The sequence below is a fragment of the Sipha flava genome, unplaced genomic scaffold, assembly GCF_003268045.1.
Source record: "Sipha flava isolate LNK unplaced genomic scaffold, YSA_version1 277_pilon_pilon, whole genome shotgun sequence".
Lineage (NCBI taxonomy): Eukaryota > Metazoa > Arthropoda > Insecta > Hemiptera > Aphididae > Sipha > Sipha flava.
Genome location: NW_020272943.1, coordinates 251,938 through 275,355, shown reverse-complemented (window position 1 = coordinate 275,355; position 23,418 = coordinate 251,938). Strand labels below are relative to the sequence as shown.

Sequence of the window (23,418 nt, the reverse complement as noted above, 5' to 3'; positions counted from 1 at the left end):
AATTAAAATACAGACCCCTTACTTTTAGACTTCAATTTTAGTGCTCAAATTACAAATTTTGAGAGGGGGGTGTCCGGGGAACTTTGGCCACTTCTGAGCGTATGCTTATAATACAGAAAGCTCAATAATTGCAAATATTCAACTTGAACACTAAGCAGTATTCAATTTATTGAATAAATTACCTATATTTTTTTTATAGTTCCGGTATCTATACAGAATAGGTATTATACCAATAAAATATTGATTTACACAGGAAGGTTAACCTGTAACTTAACTTGTAACCTAATCTAAATGACGTTTGAAATTTTATTAAACTCTTATCGATATGTAACGATAGTATCATTAAATAAGCCAACTTGGGACGTTTGTTCAAAAATAATATCTTTTAGTTTTACCTCCCAACGCACAGTAAAATAGAATAATTTAGGTGGCCAAAAGTAATAGTAACATAAAGTTGAATATATTATGATACATTATCATGAAAACAATATAAATACATTATAAATATAATGTTATTTTGAAGTTTTTAATGTTAGTTTAAATTAATACATGTTTATGAGTAAAATTAATTACTATCGGTATCAGTTTCTGTCTCTTAACTGTCACTCGAAGAATTTTGATCCCCAATTTCGGTATTATCTTCTTTTAAAACTAATAACGACATAATTTCTACAGAAAATGACGATTTTTTTTTCAACGTCAATTTCTTAGAAAAAATATGTGAAAAGAAATGATCTGATGATAGGAATATAACATGCATAAGGTCTTCATTTGTATTCACTCTCAAATTTTTGCGAGTGTTATGCTCTCTATATTTTTTAAACTCTTTATTTCGACCTTCCTGCGCTCTATATATGAATAATAACATAGGCATTATTCATTAACTGTTCAGACAAGATAAAATTTAAATATAATATAACAATAACTTATTGACAGTATCGAAGTGCGAATAACATCAGCTCCATGTATTAAAATCTTATGCACGGTGGGTGGCATATAAAACCAAGGATAAAGTGAAACAAATAATTTTATTGTATTAATAGCATATTTTTCAAACTCCTGGTCTTTAACTTCATAGTCACTGGCCATAGCAGTCAAAATAGTGATAAATTTATTAAATTGTTTTAGAAGATGTAGGTTTTAATAATCTTTTTTTTCGTAATAAATTAAACAAATCATTATACGTGTATAGACCAGTATTTTTAATACTCGATTCACCTATAAAAAAAAAAAAAAAAAAATCGTAGTAAATAAAGTGGCAAATGGATGCACGTAAAATTGATATAATTTAAAAGATAACATCTTCCCATATAAATACTATATTTCATATTTATGAAACCTTTTGAAACTTAGATTTTACAGATCTCTAAATTTGATAATACCATTCAAATCTACTTAAAACGTATTTATAATTTGCATGCTTTATACTAAAAATAGAAATTTTCCAAAATTATGAACTTACCTTCAATTTCCATATTCTTGAAAATAATTTTCATGTAAAGTTGTATTTATGTAATGTTAAAGTTGTATTTATTAAATTAAACTAGATGATAATTCTAATTAAAATCACTATTTTTAAAAACAGTGTTTGACCACCTAAATTTTATTCTATCCCACTTTATATTATGACTCTAATCCGGCCCTGGTACCTATCTATCTTCTATGGTCTATACCTACATGATTTTTAATATATCAATTTAATATATGGGTATTTAATAGTATATGCTCGTGCATATCATTACTCTTAAACTATTCATGGACGAATATATAGAAATGAATATATTATGCTATTCGAATTACATTTTTTTTTCTTCTGCAATTGCAATAGAAAATATTTATTTATTTGTCTACATGGATTAAAAGTTGTAATTTTATTTTATCTAAGCATGTTTGTTAGGTGTTATAATAGAAAATAATGCCTATATTATAAATTATATTCAACTCCACGACCCTTATCTAAACGAAGTATTAATTTATAATTAAGAATAATTAAAAATAATAAATTATTAGATCATACCTATATACATAATCCATAGTAGTAATTAGTTACTCGTAGGTTCCTAATTGTGAACCATATACTATGTATAGTAGCTACTATATATTTATGGTAACTACTTACAAAAGGTTAGGATGTAGTTTAATAAATTAATCGATTAACATATTTGATTTTTTTTAAATTATTTAATACATTTGTATTAATGTTTATTTCACCAAGTAAAATAACAATCGATATAAATACCAAGCATACTTTTCATGTTTTAGGTAATTAATGAAAATTGTTTATGAAATGCACATTACCTAAATAGTGAATATAATTACCCGTTTAAACATCGTCAGGATGGCCGAGTGGTCTAAGGCGCTGCGTTCAGGTCGCAGTCCACTCTGTGGGCGTGGGTTCGAATCCCACTTCTGACATGTTAATTTTTGTAAATTTCCTAACTACATTTTTTATTGCATCATAAAATCGCATATTACGGAAATTCAACATTAGTATTATTAAATCTTAAAATCGCATATTACGGAAATAATCAGTTTTTAATATACCAGATAGTATTTCATATTATTTACCTCAGAAGGGCTTCAATATCCGTCCAAAAGAACGGTATCCATTTTATTGATATTTTCGTTATTATTTTCTGCTTATCTACATCTATGAAATTCCTCACGAGTTTGTAAACATGTAATGGATTTGAGCTAAATCCTTTCTATTGCTGTTTTAAGTAGATCATCAATTTAACTAGAGCTAATGATTAAATTTACTGAAACGCAAGAATGTTGTGAAGTAGATAAACATAGTAATAGTGCATTAGATTGATGAAAATATAATAATATTCAATACGTTACCTGTTAAAATGAATTCAACAACAACGTATGAGTTTTATGAACATGACCTGCATTATATGATGCATCCAGATTGCGTGCCAAAAAAACAAACATAAATTGGAATTTCCAAATTACATGCCACCTCGTAGAGGGGTCTATCCGAATCGCATGCCGTGTACCCCCAAGATTATTTATCATGCACTTATGTGTACAAATTAAAGTTTATTTTTGACTTTTCTAATTTTTTAAAAATTAAGTTTAAGTTGTGCAAACAAGTGCATGACAAATAAACTTGTGGGTACATGACACACCACTCTAAGAGATGGAATGCAATTCGGACATTTTTTTTTTTTTTTTATGACATGTTATTCAGATTCAGCCGCATTATATTATGTATAAAAAATGAAAAAAAAAACCATTACGGAAAAAAACTAGCGAGAAGATATGTTTAAGCAAACTAATATTTTGAGGAATAAGAATAATAGTGGTATTATTGAAATGGTTCCAACATAATCTGCAGTGATTTTTACTTTTTTGAAAACAAGCATTGACACATTAGGCAAAGAATTGAATCATAATAAATATTTTTGTAGCCGAGAAAAATATTAAAAGACATTTCATTTTCCAATTCTTTTTAACGAATTAAATGCTAAAAACATAAGATGGTTAGGTCAGGTACTTACTTATCAGGATTTTTCATTACGAAAAAGCAATGCAATTTTATGAATATCACTATAAAAGAAAAAATGTTCTATGCAAAGAATATTTTAATCCTTAGCTGTATAATATTCTATTTATATTAGTGATGGGTCGAACTGTTCGAATGTCAAACCAAACGTAGATATTTGGTTAGGTTCGTAATCCAAACTTAAAATGAAAAAAAATCGAACCGAAATATTCACCATTTAGGTATGTTTGAAATTTGAACTTGAAAATATTCATAATCAAACCATCTAAAATTAATTTTCTATGTCTTATAGTTCATATTAAATATCATAGTAGTATTAACTATTTTTTTTATATTATTACAATTATGTAAGATAAAATAAAATAATTCCATGTTGAAACGTGTGATTATCTTAGTAAATATCTATAGATAATATTATCACAGATTATTTTTCATATGTGTAATAATATGATCAAAACCACTAATCTATTTTTGAACAAGTGAAAAGAAAAAATATAAATTTTGTACATACTCTATATTTTTAAAAATGTTATCAGAAATAACAGTATTAAGTGTATTACATTTTGCACAATGTATATAACATTTTCATATTTTTTTATCTACTTATAAAATAAAAAAGATTATGATTTCAAATTTTAGTTCGATAAAAAATTTCAATAGTTCGGTTGGGTTTGGGTTTGTTTTAAAAAATTATAAATTCGGTTCAACATCAAAAAATCAAGTTCAACCCATCACTAATTTATATTTATAATTTTATAATAACGTTACGAAATAAATGTTATTTATTCCAAATTTCCAGACGATTATTCTAATATATTATTTATTACTAATATGCATTAAGTCGACATGTTATAGAACTTAGAAGATTACACTTTCATCTTATACGATAATCCATAAAATAACAATGTTTAATTCAAGAATGTAGTTGAAGATTACTTATGGGGAAGGATTGATATATTTAAATATATATTTTTTTATTAAATATTTATTGAATAGCTGGCATTTTAACAATTGGGTTGTTTGTGATTTTCTAGTATGTGACAATATTAAATTAGGCAAATGGGCATTTTGATTTATGTTTTGTTTTAAAATTAGTTACACAAAAAAAAAAAGATTATAATAATAACAACAACAATAAAAGTTATAATAGTTGTTTTTCTTAAATTGTATTATATATATTTCGAGTTCTAAATCTTAATATATAACTAGGTAACTATACATAGAGCTGACGGAAAATTTGAAAAAATGTATGAATGCTTTGTTTTAGGTGCCGATTTGACGTGGTGGAATGGAAACGAAAACGGAACGGACGCCGACGCAGAGCAAGAGATGAAACAGTCGGTTTGATATATAAATATATATGTGTGTGTGTGTGTGTGTATGTGTGATATATAGTTAGGCGTGGTCTAATATTAGAGTGGGGTACGACGATAAATTACCATTATTATCCTTGATTCACGCGGTGGTCTTATGTCACGCGTTTTTCATATAATTGAAAAACGAAAAAAACAAAAAAAAAAAAAAAAAGGAACAAACGAAAGAAATTGAACATTCGGAGCAAACGAGATGCTGCAACGCCACCCCATGGCCATCGTCCGGTGAACAAACGGTACCTCCACGATTTCATCCTTATATTCCGCCTTCGCATACCGTTCATTCCCGTCCTTTTAGATTAGGGGTTTGTTTTTTTTTTTCGCATTTTTTTCTACTCGATCCTTCTGATGAGGTGAACTCGAAGAGCTCGTTACATAGAACCTTGCGATATTTAATAGTCTTGGCAACGGATCAACCCCGACTTGGCCAAAATAACGTTAACGCATTGTAGTTTTTTCCACGTTCCCAGTCACTTACCCTCCCCTAACCAAAACTATTGCTATGCCCGCATGGTTAGGATTGTACATACACATACACACGCACATGCATGCGCAAGAACCCATAACATACCATACACGGTGTGCACGCATACGCACTCGCATTGCAATATATAAGATGAGCATTAGATAGGATCTACAAAGAAATTACCGAGTGGACGACCGTCGAAGAGCTGTTAACGAGACGTGCTAAACCATGGACAACAGCGTTGCGGTCAATTAGTATGAGTCCACGAAAAAATAATATTCTAGATAGTCAGAGAAATAGAGAGAATTGAGAAAAAAACTTAAGAAAATTGTAAATTCATTTTTTTTATCTGAGCTTTATAGTTACCGACGTCCGTTCGCTATGTTCCGTTTCGTTTGTAAGTATCGCAAAAGATCACTTCACACACGCATATGTCTATAACGAAATTGGTTTAGAACATATTATCGTTCATCGCATGTTTCTATTCCACGATTAGGAATATATTCTAATAATTTTTCTGGTTTGATTGTCTGTTTAAACGTATTTAGTGACGCGTTCTACAACCTGGATAAAATGTTTAACTTTGCATTTTTTTATACATCGTATTACTTCCAATTTCACCATTATAAAAATGATTTTCAAAAAGCTTTTTCTGACTGTTCCGTTTTAATAAACAACTTAACAATGTTAATTTTCAAATTCTTAAATTTATATTCCCTTTGGAGCAAGAAATAAGTTAGAATATTAATCATTGATTTATTCTCCAATCATAAATACCTTTGCATATAAATATTCTTTCATTTAGTATATATTAATTCATAATGCGATGGATAGTTTTGGTAAGAATTTTTAATTTTTATTGTTCATGTTGAAACAAAAACTAATATTTTTTTCGATTTAATAATTAAAAGTCGTTCCAAATATAAAATTAACAATACTAAATCATAACATATATTTTCAATTTTACTATTTTTAAACAAAACTTTAAGACTATTATGCCATGATTTGTTAAAATTCTGAAAATTAACAATACAGATGAAATAAATATTAAATATTTTTTTGAGTGTTCAAAAGCTTCAGCATAATATTTATCATGAACAAGTTTTTAATTATTGAAATTCAATTATGATCTACAAATAGTTCTATATAGAAAATTATAATTTTAAATGCACATGGTAGAATTAAAATTGATAATTATAACAAATTATATCTTACAAACATAACTAACTAATTGTTTTGAACAATTATAACACATTTCAAAAACTCGAATTTAAATTAAAAATAAATTTAGTTGCCCATTGAGTAATGATATGATCTAAATAAGACACGACATTGCTCTGGAGAGCCATTTCAGGATGAATATAATTTGATGGTTTTGTTTAAATCAGCGCGCTAATAGATACTGAAGGTTTATCTGATTCAGTGCTCTAGAACCACTTATATCACCCATACAGAAAAATAAATAAATAGTGATAACAATTGAAAACAATTAAGAAATTTTTGAAATGGTTTTTTAAACTTAAATCAAAAACATAAATTTAATGCATCACAAAGGATTTATTTTACGTCATGATTTAAATATTTGTTTCATCTTGTTTACTTTTTCCAAAGTGTTTTGAATTATTTACATGTTTTCCATAAGAGGTCTGAATACAGAATAGGCTTCTTGAATAAGACAAGTTCAGTGGTTGTTTGGTAAATGGGTACCTATGTGTTGAAAATTCCCATTTACCAAAAGAACCTGAGAACATAATTTGAAAAAATAATATCGAAAAAGAGGAAGATAGAAAGATAAAATAAAGAGAGAGGTTGGGTATTTTCTGCACTTCCAAAACTAAATTGGATAAAAACGTTTTACTTTTCGGGAATTCTTATTACAATAATAATATTAATAAAGTGTACTGTATAATAATGTTTTTTTTTTTTTTTAGAAAAAACTACTATACTATTCGTGTGTTAAAGTGTGAGTGTATAATTTATTAAAAATTAATTCAGACGATTTGTGGTGGAAATAAATTAGTTTCTTGTACTGCTATTTTATGAATTAAAATAAATATTCATAATTCTTAACCAAGACCGTCATACCATACATTTTTACATCAAATACTACTTGATAAATCCTGTAGGATGTATATGATGATACGTTTACTATTACCACTCACCAACTGTAAAAAATTAATTTTCTATACCGTTTTTTCAACTCAATAGTATAATATTTTTCAATTAAGTGTTAATAAAAAAATAAAATAAAAAAAAGTAGCTTAAATTATTATGAAATTAATAATTTTTCTGTTTCACTTTTGTGAATCTTTTTTTATACTTTAATTTAGGAAACAACTGTTTTAATAGCACTAGATAGTACAAATACGTTCAATGCCTTGTTCGTTCATAATTAAATGAAATACCTGTTAGGTATGTCGTATATAATAAGATAAATACATATTTAATCAATTGGTTTTTGTTATACTATATAATACTTTATATTAAAATATAAATATGCACTGTAAAAAATGTAATTTGTTTTCAGTGCCCATTGTTTTCCGTAACAAAATATTTACGTTTACATCCTGTATAAAATGTCGAGGAGAATAATATTGAATATTAATACATGTCAAATGCACACTACTATACGAATTTTTAACGGTGTACGAAAAAGGGTCTCTATATTATGTACTTATGTATGTGTCGTAATGTCATCTAACGTCATGAAAAAATAATTTTTATTTTCAAAAATATTATTTAAATTTATCTGTTGTGAAAATATAATTAAAAAAAAAAAAAGTATACAATTATTACACAGAATACAATAATACTAGTTTAGATGTAGTTGGAATTAGTTTACGATTCATGGTTTTGACGAGAAATATTTGCTATAAAATAGTATGAATAAAATATTATTTTAATTTTGTTAATATATTTCATTTTGTGATAAGCATATTATTTTTGCGAATATAAAAACTGTGCTTGCTAGAGGGAGTTATAGGATTTTTTTTATATATTACCTACATATATTTCAAAATTTGTTATATTCCATATTATGCTTTACATTTTTTGGATCTAAATATACTTATTAATATTATACCTTTTGGAAACAATATATGGATTAAAAACAACAATATTAAAGAAGAAAATGAACCCGTATGATTATATTAAATACAAATACAGTGTATAATGAATTACTCAATCCATCGATTATCATTTTTTTTCTTTTCAAAGAAAATCTACAATATTTTGATGCCAACAATAGTAGCAAAATACTATAGGGCGAGTGGTGAAATTATTTTATACAATTTAGAACAATAATCAGAAGAGATTATAACTAGACAATTAAATAAAAACAATATACATATATACATTAGTTAATTGTATGTAAATTATCGCTTCAACTCGTTTTCGCATATTCAAAATTTTTACCTGAAAATCGACGACTCGTTTGCGCACGACAAAATCAGTCGTTTACTTGAAAATAGATAATTAGTTTGCGCACAACGACTCATTCACACATGAGATTCACGTGTATACATCAGAGACGGCGCGAGAGAGGGGGCAATAGGGACAGTATCCCAGGGCCTCGTGCCTTAAATTATAATTAAGGCCCCACGGTTCTTATTCAACTAAACTTAAAATATTTTATTAATAGAAATTATAAGACCCAATATTTATTTTGCCCAGAGCCTCGTAAACTCTAGCAACGTCACTGGTATACATATATCGTCACAGACTGCAGTACAAATTATCAAATAAATTATATTAATATATAATATTGTAATATTATAATCAATTGTGTAGACTGTAGATTATATAAATTTGGATTTTCCAAACAACATTTAGTATAGTTTCTGTAGGTATGGACGGTATGGATGTGGACGGAACAGTGATGTCACCAATTATCAGTGGTGACTAGTATGTCGACGATGTAAACTATAATATGTACGTAGAAATTTCTTATATTTTTGAATCTCAGCAAGGAAAACGATGTTTTAATCTTGATAATTATAAATTTAGTGAATATCATGACTTAATGAGAGGATGTTCAAATTTTAGATGCACTAAACAATAATGTCCTGTGAGTGTTATTGTTAGTAAATCAAACAAAATAATAAAAGTAACCAACTCTCATAATCATGAGGAGAATAATAATCAACCATAATGGGCAAACGAGTTCTGACACTAGGGATTTTTGTCACAGGTAGCCAAAATAAATGTGCGCAATCAAGTTGTGTATTTTTGCGCAAACGAGTTGTAGCCTAAATTATTAATTTGTAACTGATTGTTTTTAGAAAAAATATTATCAATTGTAATTATAACCAAAATTGTACGTTTGAAATTATTATAGCCAACCACTGAATAGATGGAGAATACGTAGTATTGAGCTGAATGACTATAAGTAAGTAAAGATCGTGTAATAAATAACCATCTTATATCGGATAATATATAAAAATACATAAATACAGTTTTAATTGTGATGAAAGCTTGTTAGCATGTCTATTATGATATTTTACGACTTGGTCTCTTTGTTCCGTGTACCGTACAATCATATCGAAAACGTACATTTGTAATTATTCGAAGCTTATTAACTTGAACCTAACCAAACAATATTTATAAATTATTTAAGCGTTTAAGATTTATAAAATTCTTACTTCGACACCAATTTACAAGCATTATTCAAAATGACGACATGCTACTCACGTCTCACAAAAATATATTTACTTTGAAATAAATGATACATTTGACTGGTAACTTGTATCCTATTCGGGGGGTGCAGGTCGGCCATATCATCGAAAATTATTATTATCGGCGTTATCATTAAAATCGATGATTAATTGACCGTACAGGGTTTACGTCTGACATTTATTAATTTTAATACTTTTTTTTTTTATCGGATTAATTTATATTATTAAGTATTATACATTTTTTTTTTTATTATTATTATTTTTATTTTTTATAAAGTTTTGTATTCAGTTTTAATAGCTCAACATTAATAAACATTCAAATTACAGAAAAAAAAAAATATTTTAATGATAACTATTATATAGATATGTTCTTCTTACAATGAAATAATGCACCGACATTCAAGCGTAGCTTGTAGATAAATATAAACTTGTAAACTCGGTAAAAAAGGTAAAAAATGTTACTGTTAATAATTGATTAAATCAGAAATCATGCATTATATATATTTAACGTATATATAATATATACATACATATATAATACTGCATAAATCAGGTAGGGCCGTACGGTGAACATTAATCCATCAAAACGGTACAAAAAATGAGTTGCAAAGCATACCTATATAACTAATTTATACAATCAATAGTGTACACTGAACGCCTCACCGTTAAAAAAAAAACCCGTGGGATGACCATATAATAATTATAATATGTTCACTGAATTAAGTGGTGGAAGATATCGTGTTCCAAAATTATTTACGGCCAAACTTTACCATTCAGCCCGTATTTGAGTCATAAGAACAACGTGGTCTTCACAGTTCACGCTGACAATGGATCATAACTTTGGTAGACGTGTTAAAGATAAGCATGTAGTAAGATACAAGGAGATTGATTTCAAGGAAATGTTATTGACTTGTAGCCAACAGTACTACAATGAACGTGTATGAGTGTTAAACGTAAGAAAATACGGTTCGTACAATACAGTTGAGGAAGGACAACAATTTATAGGCAATATGTCTAAACCATCGACGCTAATAAGAGAAAATTTATTAAATAGCAGCACTGTCAAAAGTGACAACGTGGGCAACAACGTATGCTTAGAAAGAACAAAAAAAGTCACGAATCGAATGTGCTATGTATATGTACGATTGTACAGTAACTTAAAGGGAACTCGAATCACTCGAAAGTCACGTGAAGGTAATTGAAGACTAGCAAGACATCTCAGAATAGCTTATACAACGACGGAAGGCACGATTGTAAGCAACTCCTTTGCCCCTAGTCCAACATTTCACCGTAGATTCGTTGGCATATTAAATTCGAACCAATAGAGCCAAAATCGTATTATAAATTGTTGTGTATTCACTCTGCTAATTCAATTATTTCAAGTTAATTTGCCATTTGAAATCTTCGAACGTGTGTGCATAGTCGAATTAAAATATAGATCATATACAATAACCTGCGTAGTCACTGAACAATATCTATAACTAAATTAACGGACGATGACTTTGCACGCTAGAGTTAAATTTAAATTATTAATCATCTCTAGAATGTTTAAATATTGAAATATGCATTAAAACTAAAAAGAAAAAAAAAACCGAAAAATGAAAGAAAAATAATAAAAAAAATTCAAAAATGAGTTTCACCTTTGATGTATTATTTATATGAAACTTTATTTGCTAGTGCTTCGTATTAAAATTATTATTTTCGTTAAAACTACAATACAATACACAATTGTAAAGCATTTTCAGATTAGTCGAATACATTTCAGATTATTCTGCTAATATTAATACTAATTTAATGAACAGATAACAATGCAATGTACTAAAATTGTGTTTTTTTTCTAACCATCAGATTGCTTTAAATGCTTAATTAAATTAGTTGTATTTTTAAGATTATTTCTTAATTGGTATACTTGATTTGACATTGGTCGCACTTATTCAATCATAATACTATTAAATAAAATCCATTCAAGTGGACAAAGTATAAGATTTTTAGTACATACATTTAATATTGAACATGATACGATGATAAAAAGTAGAACTAATATTCATAATACGTAATTTGAGTATAATGATCTCTGGTGGTTTATTGTAATATAAAGGTTTTCAAGTACAACGTACAATTAAGTATAATTAGTTTCCATTTTACCGTACACAATTGACTAACCAAGTATGAGGCATATTCGAAAAGTAAGGGCCGTTCGCTTATATTTCAAAATCAACCAGTCATAACACGTTTAAACTTGTGCATATCTGTACGTGCACTACTCGTGTAGTTATTTCAAGCGTTATTTTGGTTCAGTAGTAATTTTCTTAGTTGTGCGTACAGTAGTCGATGTCCGCGATAATCGTTGCTCCCTCCAGCTGTAAATATCACGCAGTAATAAGATTTTTGTGTGCAAAAGGATCTTCCGCTGCTTAAATTCATCGAGAGTTATGCCTAGTTTATGGACCTACTGTTATGAGTGAAGGAAAGGTTAGACAATGGTGCCGTGATTTCAAAAATGGACGAACAAATATTCAAGACAAAGAGCGGAGTGGTAGGCCTAGTAGTCAAACTGATGAAATTGTTTCTCTGATGGACCAAAAACTGCGATTTGATCATTGGTTAACGATTAGTGCCCTGGCTGATGAATTTCCTAATTTTAGACGCACTACTGTCTACACAATTTTCATAGAAAAACTTGGATACCATAAATTGTGTGCAAGGTGGGTACCGAAAATGCTCACCGGCCAGCACAAAGAGCAAAGAATGTCCAGTGGACGAGAGATTTTGAACCGTTACCGACAAGATGGAGACGATTTGTTTTCCCACATTGTTACTGGTGATGAGACGTGGATATCCTACATCAATCCAGAAACAAAACAGTAATCAATGCAATGGCGCAACTCAACTTCACCAATACCAAAACAATTTAAACAAACTCCGTACACGAGTCGAAAAATGATGGCTACCGTTTTTTTGAGACGAAAAAGGTGTTCTTTAGTTAATTTAATAGAACGTGGAACAACAATTACAGATGACGTATGTTGTGAAACGCTCAATAAACTAAGATGTGCAATCCAAAATCGATGATGTGGTAAACTGTCATCTGATATAATCTTCCTTCACGACAATGCGCGTCCTCACACTGCAGCCAAAACCCAAGAGAAAATTCAAGATTTTCGTTGAGAACTTTTTAACCATCCACCATACAGTCCTGACCTTGTACCTAGTGACTACTTCCTTTTCTTACATTTCAAAAAATGGCTCGGTGGACAACGCTTTGAAAATGACAAGGAACTTCAGAACGCCGTTGAAAACTGGTTCAACTCGTAGGTGGCGAGCTTCTGTGCAGATGGGTTAAGGAAGCTGGTGAAGCGGTACGAAAAATGCTTAGAAGCAAACGGCGATTATGTGGAAAAGTGAAAATGATTAGTAGGAAACTAAATGTGCTAATAAAACTTATTTCATATGGTTATAATTTTTTTTTTTAACAAAATGGCCCTTATTTTTCGGATATGACTCGTATTCTTATACGAGACATATCCGAAAAAAATTATCATCTATTTTTCATGAACTATAATTAATTTAGATTTGCGAGCACTCGGTGAATTACGGAGAAATTTTTTAGAAAAAAAGAAAGTGAACCTATTATAGTACATTTGGATGTCGTTTTCTAAAGTAGGTACATAAAGAAAAATAAATGTTACTGCTTAAAATTTATCTTATGCTGTTCCATCTTAAATGATATTGGTATAAATTATTTATATTGATATAAGTACAATAATTTTCATCGTTAACGTTTAAATTAATGTATTAACTTTAGGAAAAAAAATATATTAACAATGTGTGCGATTCATGTGTATTAAACAAAAATACGAGATGATTTCAATAGTTCTGAACGTAATGAAGGATATGTTTATTAAGCTACAGAATAAATTTAATAGACATAAAATGTATACCTAATGACTAATACCGCAGCAACCATAGTGTGTATTTATATAACAATGCCTACTAAGTGAAATAATTTATGACCAACGCTAAGAATACTACAAATACTATTTTTCAACGTAGTCCTAATCTAATTGAATTCCCAAAAGGTGTAAATTATGATAAAGTGTCAAACGATAATCGATAAAAAAATAAAAATATGCAATAATATATTTGAAATAATTAATAATTTTATTTTGTGCACATTTTGACCTCCCGTAAAAAAAAAAAAAAAATTGCATAAACGTGCATAGGTGTTATAAATCATCTGATCACTGCACGCGAACAAAATATGAACGCCTGGACGGGGAAGGTTCTGAGAGATATCTGTGGCGGAACGATAAATATTCGCATGACGTTCGGCGCTTATGATCGTGTGGATCGTTTCCAAACGTGTTACGCAAAGCGCGTAATAAACGTGCCCGTTAGTGGGCATATCAGGGAGGCAATAACGAGTCGGCGTTTTTGACTGCGCTGGAGATAAATCGATTTCGGCGGAGAGGGTTACGATACACGCGACCGATGATATACGTACCGTACATACACCCTCCGATTGTGGGGTGTCATAAATTGTCCGGAATGGTAGTTTTTGGTGGTGTCAACTTCGTGTTCAACTACAACCGCCCCCTTCGTGCGTCCAGCGTGTGCGCCCGAACCGATTTTTGGCGGGTTTCTGCACGCGTGCATATTGAACCGATGTCGATTGAACGAACGTCGGTTCACTATTTGCGCGGTACATGGGTGCGCCGGTGAAAACCGTCGTGCCGTAGGTGCACGCATAATTAGCACGCGTGCACGTGGCGCGTGTCATTATTATTCGGTTTATTGGTCGTTAAAAACGGTGGTAAAACAACAATTTATTAACAGTAGGTATAACAGTTAGCGCAATCATTGTTCTGATATTGGCAACGGTTCATTCGTATATGGACATAATTTTGAAATTGGAAAAGTTAAAATTCTTATCGCGATGCGATTTACGTACCACAGTGGGGTCCGAATCGGACCGTCAGTTCCGTCGTCGTTATAACTTTTCTTAAGGGACTCGTTATAGTAGATCTTAGGATACAGTATTGGAACAAGAAACGGTTAGTTTCGATTAAAAGAAAGAAAAGAAAAAAGAAACTTTGAAACGAAGAAACGAATTCGACGGGGGGCGATAGACGGAGTTGTATTTTTGCCCGTAAGCAACTTCCTAAGAAAATATAGTTTTGCATGTGCTCATATTGTATCGTGTAGCGGGAAAATATCGTAAGGAAATATAATATCTGCGATCGTAACAATTATCCGTTGAAAATTCTTGTGGAGTAACTGGCAGTATCGTTGTATTGAAAAAAGTAAGAAATAAAAACGAGATTGTAAAACTACGAAAGTGTATAAAACGTATAGTGGTCACAAATGAAAACCTATATTAGCAACCGTTGTAAGCAAAACTTTGTATGCATACATTCTAATTGGCTAACTTATCAGTTAAGTATTATTATTGTTTGTGAATACTAATTGTTGTCATCCACGATTACGACTCGAAAGAAAGAATATTACGTTATTATCTTATGAAATAATCTGTAAATTAAGAACAACAAATTTTTACAAGCTATTTTTTTTAATTATAATCGTTTTACTTAAGTTCCTTATTTAGTATTTATGATTTAATACTTTACTATCGCTTACAGATGACAATCTCACAGTCGAGTCCGGAAACTACATTGAGCTTAGAGAAAAAAATAAAAACAAAAAGTTAGCGCAACACCGCAACTTGTATCTAGGTTAAATCTTCATATTGTGTTGAAACTTCCAGTTCCGATCAATTTCAGATCTGTTGATCGGTATTATTAATAATACACCAATAATAATATTCACTGTTAGTTCGATTGCTGGCATGAACCTACAACTATCTCACTGAGGCTTACATGTACGTCCACTAGTAATTTTAACACAAGAATCAATATTCAATTTACAAAAACAAAGAAAACAGCTTATCAATCATAATACAATTTTTATGAATACATTTAAAGTACGAGTATTTTGAAACTCAAGTGATCAGTACAGATTTTAATTGTTGCATAAATAATCATTTTTACAAAAAATCTGTTTTATGTAAATGAACTCTACTCCCAATGGATATTAATTATATAATTAAAAAATTTCTTTTGTAAACAGAGGAGAACTTTTTTCAAATTGTAAAATTATTGGTTCTTAAATTATTTTATTGTTATTCTTATATTTAGTACAATATATTCACTATTTTACATTTAGAAAATTATCTCTTCAAAAAAGATAAAGTTAATAATAGATCATAAAACAATAATAATCCTAATAATAATAAAAAGGAATATTTTATAATCATTTCCAAGTAATTTGTTTTTATTTTAAACGAAACTAATTAATTTATGAAAAGGCCATTGGCTTTTTGTTTTTTTTTTTTTTAAGAGGGCAATTTATGGTTATGACAGCCTAACTGGATCATTATCAAACATTATAGTACGAATAATTACTATATTCATATAGTGTTTTATATAGTTTTACACATGTTTAAATAATCAACACGGATTTTAAAATTTTCAATGTCATTGATATTTTCCGTATATTGTAGGTAATTTATGCATTTAAAATATTCGGATATTTTTCGATCGTAATTTACATTGAATAATAATATATTTCATGTGATACATATTACATTTATTTTAAGTACAAACAATTAATTGATCATTGTTGGTTCTAAATAAATGAAAATAAATACAGCATTGATTTTTTAGCTCCGTAAAATGTATGATTTATGTGCTTATTATAGCTGAAAATTATAAACATATAAATAAATAATACAAATAGACATTTGAACCATAAAATTCGTAAAATTACAATAATGGTTATTGCTTGAGCAATATAATTTATATAATCTATTAAGCTTATTATAAGCCATTTCATTGTTATACAAATATTACATAAATAGAATAAGTATTTTTATTCTGTAAACATCACTAAATTGCACTAATATAACTTATAATTGTAGTAATGAACAAAATAGAGAGAAGGGTGTGGTGGTAAATATGTTTTAAATTTTTTTTCCATCTCCCTTACATATGTAATCATAGACGTACATATTAACTATTACTTCATGTACCTGTTCAAATCACACATATTCTGATAAAATAAAAATAATTTAGTGTAAGTGAAACTTGTACTTTATACTTCATTTTGATACAAGAAAGATAATAATGTATTTAGGCCAGAGTTACCGGTTAAACTATTTCCCACACTGGATAGATATATTTATTCGATATTCAAAAAATATTTATCAAAAATTTAAATATTTGATAAATGTTCAATATCCATTTGTTATACATTTTTAAACATTGAATTAAGTAGGTTTTAGATATTTATAAATTTTCATTTTCATTAATATTTAAATAGTTTTTTTCCGAATCTTAATAAATTTTTTATTATATGTTTCAGTTTCAACATAAAAAATAGAATATATTTAATACTAAAATATTCTTGTTGTATAGAGTTTTTATTTTAAATATTTAAATTTAATTTATTTATACAAATTATTTCAATTGTTATGATTGAAAAAATTGTATGAAACACTTATTTAGGTAATATTTAAAAAATAATACTCAAAAATATAGATGTTAAACGGAAATAATTTTTATTATTTAATATCACATGCTACACTTGATATTTTAACCATGTATTTCATCTTCTTGTAACTATGGATATGAGCCAAACAAACCTGGCAATTAAGCAGTTTAATGGTTTGTTCTATACTAAATAAGATAACCGGTAATACAGAAAGTACCAAAAACATTTACAATATATAGTATTTCCTAACAAAGATAAAATACTGAATAAAATTAATATTAAATATCCAAAGAAAAAAATAAATTTAAAAACTGATACGTTTCAGGACGGAGGGAGTGGAAGTAGGATTTTTATAATATGGGAATCAGAAAGGTTGTCCCTAACGAGGGAATATGAATTTTTGTTGGTCGAATTGTTCTAGTAAAATGAACAATGTTTACGCAAAATTTGAATCGTTGAAATTAACCTTATAATTATGGTAGGTAAGGATAATGACTGATAACTGAAAATGACATAAACTTACAAACAATTTAAATAACCTAGATGACATTGGATACACCACATCGGGTACTGACGAACTTTTGTGGAGCTGTCCGCGAATAACTGAGTTGGTCATGAGACCAGGTGATACAAACAGTATTGAGAATAGATAATGCAGAATTTATCTAGATAAAGATGAAAGATAATATGTCCAAATTCATCTAGATAAAGATAAAATATAATTTCATTTTTATCTAGATAAAAAAAAGATATTTTCAAAAAAATGTTATTTTTTCGTCAATATTTCATATTCTAATAATACCTACGAAGACTCAATTATAATCATTATTATCAATAAGTACTTAGGTGTTTAATGTTTATTGTAGTAATGTAGTGTACCTACCATTAAGCTGTATTTATATGTAATGTAGAATATTTAATGATAGTTAATCACTAAAATGTTAGACAAAAAAAAAAAAAAAAATGAAAATTGCTCTGTACATATCAAGATGAATACAGAATACATACAAAGTTATTTTAAATTAACATTATTGTTTCCCATATAATATTAATTTAATGATTTTCATTATTCTATAAGTAGTTACGATTTTACGGGTTCCAAGAGTGAAGTAATGTCTATTCAGCGTATGAGTTACATGTATATACTAAAATAAAATACCTACTATATTTGGAACTTCCATGGAAAAATAAGAAATTAAGTTTAAAAATACCAAAAATATTTTCCTGAAATGAAAATACAAACAAAATATCATACCAAAAAATAATAATAACTTATTAATAATACACGAATTATGATTATGAGTATAAAATCTATATGCATAAAAGAAAGTCAAGTTTTTTTTATTTAAAAAACAAATACCAATATAAAATTACTATAGCTTAACAGTTACAACTAAAGATACATTAACAAATAACAGTACAAGATAAATAAACAATAAAAATACATACTGAAAAGACAAAAAAAAAAAAAAAAAGAAACAATCAGTGATTAAAAAGTTAAAAAATTATAACTAATATGGTTACTGACAAAAACTGAAACCTATGATAACAAAAATAATAAATTGAATAAACGGTTGAGTAAATTTAAACTAATATAATCAAATTACGAATCCAGCATTTTCGAAAAATTTCAATATAATAATAAAGACTCTTGAAAAGGAATTAAGAATAATTTTTGGTTCTAATGACATAATATTGTTATTATGTAAAAAACGAAGTAATTTAGATCGGGAACTATAGAGTGATGGGTAATCGGCGAGAATGTGAGAGAAGTCGCAAATTGTTTCTTCTGCGTGACGAGTGCACAAAGGGGAGTCGATCAGGTTGAGGTGAAAGGCATGCGCAGGAAGTAAATTATAACCAAGTCTGAGCCTGGCAAATCGTACGATGAGGGACCTGACTAGAGGCTGTTTAATGAACCATGGGTGTTATGGAATTTTAGGAGTTATGGATCTATACCACTTAGCAAAATCAGGTGTTACAAGAAAGTCAGGTTAATTACAGAATTTATAATTCAAGAATGGCTAGACAAATTTTGGTGACATCTGATTTATTTGATTCGTCTTCGTACAAGAATAAAAATAACTCTAATCTTGTTAAGAATACAAACAATTATCTAGATAAGTAAAAATTTTATCATAGATAAATAATTAAATAACTTAGCGTTATTTATCTAGATAAGATAAAAGATAACAAAAATCTATCTAGATAATTTATTTAGATAAATTTATCTAGATAAGTCCCAATACTGGATACAAAGATAACACGTTAGAAAAGCACACATTGGTAGAGGTTAAAAAAAATGGTAGCCAAAATGAATTGTTGGTAATAGTTTACATTTTATTTACTGTTAAAATTATTTGGTAAAATAATAACTACCACAGAGGCGAGATTAATATTGATAAAAATTGTGGCAATTGCTGACGGCAATGTAATAGTTGTAATTATACAAATAATACTGTGTTGTGGTAAGAATCAGCGAAAAGCGACTTAATACATGATTTTACATTAGCAAAATCGACAAACAATATTAAGAAAAACTCCATTAGACTGGCGATTGCTGAACAAATAGTTCAAATAGTTTATACATAATACTTTTTTGTTTTATTTTAACATAACAATTTACATTCTGTAACGTAATAAATACAATAAATAAATGTTATCTTTAAAATATTTACATCATAACGTGGAATAATATAAGAAAGGAGGCTGCCTAGTGCCAAAACCCTAAAGAAGATAAAAATTTACAGTGAATAATAGGAAAAAATACCACAGCTTGGAGACAGATAAGGATAGTCGAGTTGCCATTCTATGCGGATTTATATATCTTATGTACGTATGAGGTAACCAACCGTTCTTTGACCCATTCATTTCTTATTTTAAACAAATGGTTTATATTTTTCGTAATACATATGTGTACAGTCAAAGATTTTTGTCTTTAAAGCCAGAATATATTTTTATTCTATATGTACAAATATAATCAAAATATTAAATATTTTACTAAATAAAAAGTCATTTGACCTATTATAAATGTAATGTGATTTTACGAAAAGCTTTCAGATTGCTCCACTGAAATCAAATAATTGATTTTTCAAAAAAGTTGTATTCATTTTTACCATAGTTCGTTTTTATAACCAGATATTTTTTTTTTACCTATAAAAATTGTTCTTACTTTGGACAGTTATTTAAGTTCAGAACATGATTGCATTAATAAAATTGAGTTAAATTCAAAAAATAAAAAAAAACACACATTTGTGTACAGATCATCAATGGGTACAGCTTTGACATAAATCGCATAAATCTTTTTGCTCATTTATTATTCTCCCGGAAGAACACTGAAAACTGAATCACATGATTTCATCCCAAAGCAATAGTAAAGCAATATATTTCAAGAGATTTTACACGTGAATACTATACAACTGAACTATTAAATATAATAATATTTAGTTATATGGTAGTAATCACATTATTAAGTTTAGTCTGTTGCCAGACCTTAACAGGAACGCAATATAGCGCAAGATGTAGAAAAACAATACATAGAATTATTCAGCAATGCGTAATACAATCGTTGATTATATTATTATATTATTATTATTAATATTTTTATTTTTTTTTTTTACTTAAATATAGAAATATTTATAATCTGTGTACCAATATAATAGAACGAGTAATTGTGTTGACATTTTCTTAATTAGACTGGACAGCATGAGGAAAATATATATACTTACAGATAGTTATATGCCACAGTTACAGCGTAATCACGGTAATGATTATTTAACGTTTGCTCGCGTGACCACACGCAAATGTATAGTATGTCTAATTACGACGTCGCGGTAAAACACCCTACCACATTGTAAGTGATATGCAATGATTGTTTAACAATCAGTGCTCGAATTGGGGGGGGGAGTTCTTCTACTATTTTTTTTTTTTTTTTGCGTACTCCAACTATATTTTTTCACCGGAACGGGGGGACGCCACGTTCATCCTAGTTGATGTCCAAAATAATTTTTATGTGAATTTCAATTTACGTCAATTGGAAAATTAATTTTACGATTTATAATATCAGAACTATTTTTATAATTAAAAATTATATGGTAGTTATGATAAAGGACAACGTCGTCATTTCTGGAAAAATATAAATAGTAATGTCTGTGAATTTGGTGTATTATACTTTATACATTGTACGGTTTGTTATTAATATTGGCGATCGACGATATCGTCATTTCGGAAAAAAATAAATGCCTCAACACGACCTTTGACTAATCTTCTAAGGCCGTGGCCCGCACTAAAAAGTAAAAATAAATAAAAACAAAAACCAAATATATGATTATATCATTGTATTCATGAGACTGCTTAATCGCCTACAATTACCTATGTTCATTATTATTTTATTTTTATTTTCTATAGTAACATATAGGATGTTGGTATTGCTATCAAAATATATTATATTTAGAATTTAAATACTTTTTTAGTTAAAAAGTGGTATTCGAAATATATTTAAGGTTAGTAGAAGGGGGAAGAAGGGGGAAGCCCCCATGGGTCTGTGTCAAATAATTGCGCACGTGGAACGCAGTTTTCAAATCGTTGGACTGAGTTCCTCTACTTAATTTTTCCCAATTCGATCACTGCTCACAACTAATGTATAAAAGTAAAACTACAGAAATCCGAATTTTAGATTTACAGATTAATAATAAATATCCGAATTCTGAATTTCTGTATTCTAATTAAAGAATCAATTTGTAACTTTTAAATTATAAATGTACATAATAATGATTCAATTTTCTAAAATCCAAGATTTTATAATTTCGATTTTCGATAAATAGATTTTTTCCCACCACTACTATAAAACAGTAATAGTATTATATTATAATAGACATTATTACTTTTCCGTTGTCGCGCAGACGTTTCCGATCCACCACACCGATGTTACGGCGTAAGTAACAAAAATATAGTACCATGGACAATTAAATAAAATAATATTGCTTGAGGTCCAGAATTGTCTTTATCTATATTCATATCACCATTAACGAATCGGCCCAGCTGCCAGTGATAATCGCCTTATGAGTAAGTCAAACAAAACGATACGTATAACGCGGGTCGTCGTCCAAAAGAGCATACTTATTTGGAAAACGAGCCAAAAAGAGCACATAAAAAATATCTCTTCGATAAAATACACGTGGTTCTATTAAATATAAATAAAATTGTTCATATGATCGGTCATGATTGAAATAAAATAAACAGTAACGTGATAATTCATTGTTATTGATTAATATTATGCAGTTATATTATAACGTGATTTCAGCTATAAACCGATTCAGTAAAATTTTCAGAAACATGTAGGTTTACAATATTACAATTGTTAAACAAATATACATGATTCCGCAAATTGCAAGTGTGTACACACGATTCTGAATAATTTTAAATTAACTGTGACCGTATCATTCGTAATTACATATGGAATTTGAGGATTCGTGTATGTTCATAAATGGTTATGAAAATGTATACAATTATGCAATATTTAAGAAATCGTTTTTTACCGATGCACTAGAGTAAACGCGTATACAAAAAAATATTTTGGGGGGTTCAGGTTGTACATTTTTATTCTTGTATAATCTATATATACCACTTTTACTTTATAAACATATTTTCAATAATTATCTTGAATTTTGAGAGGGGATTAAACCCATAAACCCCTCCTAGTGAATACACCTGTCTACTAGTAAATTATTTTATACTAAATATAATGTTTCACGTGTAATATTCACGGTATAGGGATGATAAAATGTGAATATTTGATTAAAATTACAGTTAATAATCTAGCTAATGGATTAAAGACGTATTCGATTT

At 28.5% G+C, this 23,418-nt stretch overlaps 1 protein-coding gene and 1 non-coding gene across 2 annotated transcripts in view; one reads left to right on the top strand and one right to left on the bottom strand.

Annotated features, from left to right (window-relative positions):
• The window catches only part of LOC112685449, a 328,545-nt gene that overhangs the window by 147,989 nt on the left and 157,138 nt on the right, over positions 1–23,418 (bottom strand). The gene's annotated exons all lie outside the window — the stretch shown is intronic.
• Trnal-cag lies at positions 2,333–2,415 on the top strand. The gene has a single exon. It is a non-coding gene; the product is annotated as a tRNA-Leu (tRNA).